The sequence below is a fragment of the Varroa destructor genome, unplaced genomic scaffold (genome assembly GCF_002443255.2).
Source record: "Varroa destructor unplaced genomic scaffold, Vdes_3.0 BEIS01000007.1, whole genome shotgun sequence".
NCBI lineage: Eukaryota > Metazoa > Arthropoda > Arachnida > Mesostigmata > Varroidae > Varroa > Varroa destructor.
Window position 1 is genome coordinate 31,066,581 of NW_019211460.1, and position 6,000 is coordinate 31,072,580.

The following is a 6,000-nucleotide window of genomic DNA, read 5'->3' on the forward strand; positions in this document are numbered from 1 at the left end:
GCTACTACCTACACATTCAATATTCCTTTACTAGGATTCACTACGAATCAGCTTAGATCTTCATTTAACAGTACTACATGCTGGCAGGAGAGAATCGCTAGTGCCACTAAATAAATTATCAGGCTGGGGTCGCCTCGGTAGTATTCCCCATCTCTCTAAACGAGCTAGGTTCCTGCATGGGGCTATAACCCCTCCGTGCGTCCTATGGACTTAACAAAACTGTTATGTTGTTCCCCATACTTCCGCGAGTTGTCCTTTTTTTATTCAGGATCCCTTTTATCATAGTTTCACTCGTTCTCTAATGCACTCGCTACCAGATGATGAAAGACATAAGCCTCTTCATACCATCCATCAGATCGTGACAGAGCAAGCGCGTATCTTTAATTTTCAGATCCTAAATAATGATTTCTGCCAAGGCTGTGTTTATGCTGACTGTGCCACAGGCTTGGATAACCCTAGGCGCACGAATTTTTAGTAGTTTATTCACTGTGACTCTCGTAGGCTTGGATGGAGTGCCTGCTACCCCCGTAAAAAGTTTATTCTTCCTTTTTCTAGGGCCATATATGTTTGCACATGGCGCCTCTGTGATAGCTGCTTGATGTAGTGCACTCCCCCTATATTACGTGATTGAGTTAAATACCCGCGTATCTCGTTATTTTTATACTTTCTGCGTTTAAAGAGAGTGTGAAAAGCTTTAATTGTTCCCTATCGATACGTAATATAGCCCCTGACTTCACAGAAGCCGAAGAGAGCCCATGTTGTTTCATCCATATTAAGATATCTCTAAATCCATGTGACTTTTTTTTGGAGTTCCTCTGCCGTCTGGGCTCGAACTGGGACAACCAGATCAGCTGCACAGGCGACAATTTTTACTCTCAAAAAAGGATTGCTTAGTTTTAGCACCCTGTCACATACAAGGTTCTTTACTTCCAAGCAAGCGGGTTTACGCGTTCGAAGGCCCTATTAATTGCCGTCAGGACTGATCTGTCTTTCTGGAAGCCACAATGGTTTTCTGATCAAAGACCCCTTTTCTCAGCAAAGTTTCTGAACCTTTGCTCTATTATGGCTTGCTACCTCTTGCCAGTGCTAATTTCGCCACTCGGCTATTATAGCATATACCTAACTGGCTTATCACACGATTGTATTACTTCAGAGGAAACCTTGGATTACAATAGTAATGTTGATGTTACATGGACAATGGTATTATGTTGATGATTAACCTAAACTGTCACGCTTTGTCCGGATTTCAGACGCACAAAAACGTTGATCAAGACCTTCTAGTTTACTCATCATAGAGACGATTTATTTAATAGTATCCGAAGCGTATATTACACTTCGTGTACACTGCAGTGTCACGAGTTTCATCCTTTTACTGCTTTCTAATTCCGAAAAAACCTTAGACAAGTTATTAATTTCTGTCTGCTAGATTTTTGAGCGTCACGAGTTTTTCGAGCTACCTACTAACAAATACAAATGGGTGCCACACTTAGAGAGTCCATTGAATATGCTGTGTCGGCCTGTATTCTTATTTAAAATAATTATCGAAACATTAATGTAAACACAAAGATATTAAGAGATACGTTCGCTTCGCTAAAAACAGGAGCAAACTTTTTTTTTGTTGTTAGGTGTTAAGTAATGACGAAAAGCAAAAATCCGATACAAAACAGATTAGTTGTGCTTAGGTGATACATGACTATGAACTAGAGCATCCGATTCCAGACAGCTTTGAGAGTGTATCAACAATAAGGCTAATATAGTCTTATAAATTGGATACTGAATATTTTTATTTGGGCGTGCTTGAAATGGATCTACTTTTATGCTTTTACATCCATTCGAAGAATGAAGTACGCCGTTGGAAATTTGTTGGACCAAAATGCACGAGCGCGTTTGTTAAAGATAATCTTTCCTCATAAACTATTCATCTCTTTTCACCCGAACGTGGATTAAGTTATAATTATATGTCAAATTTCCTTTAGGTCGCGGTTTAGAATTATAAAGCCTTCACTTTATGATTTTTCCGTTCTTCAGTGATCTCGCCAAGCGTGAGATAGCTGAATAATTTGGTGATAATATAAGGCGTCTACAGAGTAAAATATGAACAAAAGCTGAACGACTGTGATTGAACTATAGTGCAGTCGCCGTTAGCAGTTAAGAATAACTGTGACCAATTTGTAAAACTTAATGCCCCAATTGACAAAGTTTGGTGATGGGTCCATCCTGTATATTAGCACCTCGATATGCCTTTGGTCAATTCTCTCCTATTATAGAGGAAGGCGTACAATGTGCTTTAATAAAATTTGTATATTTCATACGCCCCTGCGGTATCGCTTTATTATAATTATTAATTAATTTATTTTTATATAACCTAAGTTTAATGAGACTGGGCTTTATTTTCAAGTCGATTCGCTAGTTGCGTAGGGTTTTATCAAGAGGACTGAAAACGATTCCACGCTATGAAGCGGATGCATTATATACGAGCATTAACGTTACAGAGGTTCTTTTATGTGTTCAAGAGTCTGCGGTCCCACTAATGCTTTTTTCCGGTCAGTTTTATCACGGCGGTTCCTTCTATAGCTTTGGATTCGGCTGTCCGTACGCGTTGTTGGAAGCTGCGGTTTCAATCTGTTTAGACCATGTACCCTGTATGGACCATGCGGCTATTATGTCAATTATTCCTACTTGTTCAAGAAATGGAAAGTAGATGTTCGTTGTATCGATGCGAGGACGTCTGCTATGGAAGGCACAACATCGGTGCCGTATTCGACGCTTCAAAATAACTAAATATGAACAAATGTGTCTATTTTCCAGATTAGCTCAAATCATGAGATCGAGTCACTGAGATGTAAAGGCAGAACGTCATTCTTCCGTAGGTGGTTTTTCTGGAAAAAAACGTTCCGGAAATGTTTGTAAAAATACGAAAGATTAATTCAACCGTTTACGAATTACAGATGTTGTCTTCTGTCCCTGTGCTATGCAGTCTGACAATGTACTTGAATACGTGTTTTTTTTTAGAATAAAAATTATTAAGGTTATTAACATTATTTTTCTGCACAGCTCGAGGGATAGGCTTAAGTGATAGGTGGCTTTTGAAGTTGGAACTCTTCAGGCGATAGCCGGCATGCAATCGTTTTACCATGATGAACTGTACCTTGATTAGATCTGTACTGTTTAATTCTAGGTTTAATTAATAACTGTTTTGTTTTTAATATAGCATTACGAATTAGCACCGAGTCTTAATATGTGCCGATTCGGCGTATTCTAAACCACTGTATATGCGTGGCCATCACGAAATTTGGCCTTGTGGCTCCCTTGGAAACGGAGTTGATTAAGCAATTGCCTCTTTCCCATCTTCTTGTATAGATTTTTCATTTAGGCGCAGCGCAGCAATATTGTCGTACGGACCAAGCTGGCTTTCACCGTGAAACCCTGTCGAATACTCTCTTCAACAGTAACCTTTGTCCCGGAAGTCTTCCCTTATTGCAAGAGGATTATGTTTTCGGTAACGATAGGACTATCTTGTCGTTTTATTCGTAGACACACATATATCGACTAATAGGAAGAAAGACGTGCTATAACGAGTAAGGATGTTTTCTACGACTGACACAAGATGGCAAGAGAATCTGAGCCGTACGGGTGGTATAATGGCGTTTGTCCAACGGTGTTGTGATACACGCAAATAAGCCCTTCACGACTAAACATATAGGAAAAAAAGCATCCGTTATCGAGAAGGCTTTGCTGAAGTAGACAACGGTGCATACTTCAACGGATACACAATACTTGAGCTTGAAATGCGATTAGCTTTTAGATATTAAATAAAAATGTTCAAACTTTCGGTGAGTAACTTAATAACGATTTTTCTTTGTACGGTAATAAAAATGTCCATTTTTTTCCTCTAGGCGAAACTTGTTAAATACAATATATTTAACCTTTGTGATTTAAGGTGCCGTTGCAATTATGGCTATAGGCTACTTGGTTAGGTGCATAGCTAAGGGGCGGTTTTAAGGCCACTACGTTGCATCAAATAGAGAAGGAACACTCAAATTCTATAACTGTGCATGGTGTTTACAACTACATTTTTGACAGACGCGTTGAGAAAACGAATTCGTCTGCTCGGAGCTTGGCTCATGCCTTCTACAACGAACGAAACCGACATAAAGCTGATTGGTTTGTGCGATCCGGGGCAGTTATTCAACTTTCAGAATTCAAACAGTCACACTAGAACTTCGATCTTCTGGATCTTCACAATGTCTCATTGCATCTTAGCTTGAAAATCAACTAAATTTGTTTGCTTGTTGCAGCTGTGTATGTTCGCTGTGCTTGCCATGACGGCAAGGCCGATATCTGGCCAAATCTTCTATTCAGCGTATCCACATGCGTACCCGAATGCCATCCCGTATTTCTACGTTTTCGGCTATCCTTACACGGGTTCGAACAGAGGACTCGCCTATTTGTACCCGTCACTAGGATACGCCTATTTTTACCCGACGTATGTTTACTCACACGCTTACTTTGCGAGATAACGAAAGGTAGCTAGAATAGATTTCCTGCTGCTATTGGAGCTTGCCAAATTCGCGTTGTGCGTAACCAGTGGCTGCTATGAACGACGCTGTTGGCGCTGGGAGTTATGTTGTGCATTTACGAAAAACGCAATACCGCTATACCTATAAAATTATTATTATATACTTATAAAAATAAGGATGTACTTTAAACACCAAGTCGTACCGCACCAGGTGCAATACATTTAGTAATTATATATATGGTAATTGTCAAGGTATTGAGATAATGGTTGTTCCAACACTGCAGGCTCTAGACCCTCTCTTCCAGAAGACAAACCCTTTGACTTGAAGACTTGAAGACCTGAAGAGAGCAATGAATTATGAATAAACACGGCTTGGATATGCTGGAAATAAGTATTAAGTTTTTTCTAACTGACGCTTATATAGGAAATTCATTAATTGTTCTAAATGTTTTGTACTAAGCTTATATGCTTGTACACAATCGTCAATTAAAGATAAATGATTTTGAAAACCCCTTCTAACGCTCAGTACGTTCTCTATGAAGAAAAAAAAACATGTTAAAATTAATAACAAGTTTATTTATAAAGTCATTTTCCGGTTCGTAAGCATCATTGTGCAAAGAGGCAAACTACCAATTTGATGTTTACTTTTTAAGCAGGTATGGGTAACCAGCATAGTATCCATATGCGCCGTATGGGGCATAAGCGTATGCTCCATAAGCTGCATAGGGGTAACCGTAGGTGTAGGCGTACGGATAGCTGGCGTAATAGACCTGACCAAGCGATGGCGTCACTATAGCAAGCACGACGACGCACGCCACGAGGGCGAACGCAAAAAGCTGTAACGAATACAGATATGTAGCAAACGCAAAAAATTAACTCTTGTGGAATTGAAGCTAATACATTTCTGTTTTCAAGTGAGACCCTTTAAATCTGTTTGCTGTACGCACTGTGTGTAAGAAACATGAAAGCAACATCTGTGATTTTATCATTGGCCACCCTAAAATCAACAGTCATCATCAAGAAGCCATTGGCCAGTCTGAGGGTACCCTAAACGTTGCTAAACCCATAAACGCAGTCATACACGATGTCTGAACTGAAAAAGATTTCGTACTCACAGAAAACACCTTGAACATGGTGGCTAATGGGTGTGTTATGCTGGTGCTGCTAGCTCTCGACTTGTGTCGTATAGTGTTCGTTTCGTCGATTATATATATACGTGCGAAGATCGCGTCAACAATATTTCACGGAAATTACGCCTTGGACGCACGCTAGCAAATAGTATTTTATAATATGTAGCATTCCCTTTCCGGGGTTTCATTCTTTGATCTTGCTCACATTTCCCGAAACTCCTCCGGTGTAGCTGAAAGTAAATCGTCATTGACAACGTCTCAGTACTTGGACGAAATCAACCACGTAAAAGGATCAGGATGTTTCAGCAGTGGCACGAAGCGTGCTGAAATTTTCATTAGCATTCATCTCGG

General features: G+C 39.8%; 2 long non-coding RNA genes across 2 annotated transcripts; one reads left to right on the forward strand and one right to left on the reverse strand.

The window, feature by feature from the left end:
• The first annotated feature begins 2,851 nt into the window (after positions 1 to 2,851).
• On the forward strand, positions 2,852 to 5,355 carry LOC147754574 (uncharacterized). Its single transcript, XR_015317394.1, has 3 exons — positions 2,852 to 2,866; positions 3,361 to 3,833; positions 4,299 to 5,355. It is a non-coding gene; the product is annotated as an uncharacterized LOC147754574 (long non-coding RNA).
• LOC111254414 (uncharacterized) lies at positions 5,075 to 5,794 on the reverse strand. Its single transcript, XR_002675018.2, has 2 exons — positions 5,635 to 5,794; positions 5,075 to 5,355 (listed from the first exon to the last, which is right to left on the reverse strand). It is a non-coding gene; the product is annotated as an uncharacterized LOC111254414 (long non-coding RNA).
• Between the last annotated feature and the right edge of the window lie 206 nt (positions 5,795 to 6,000).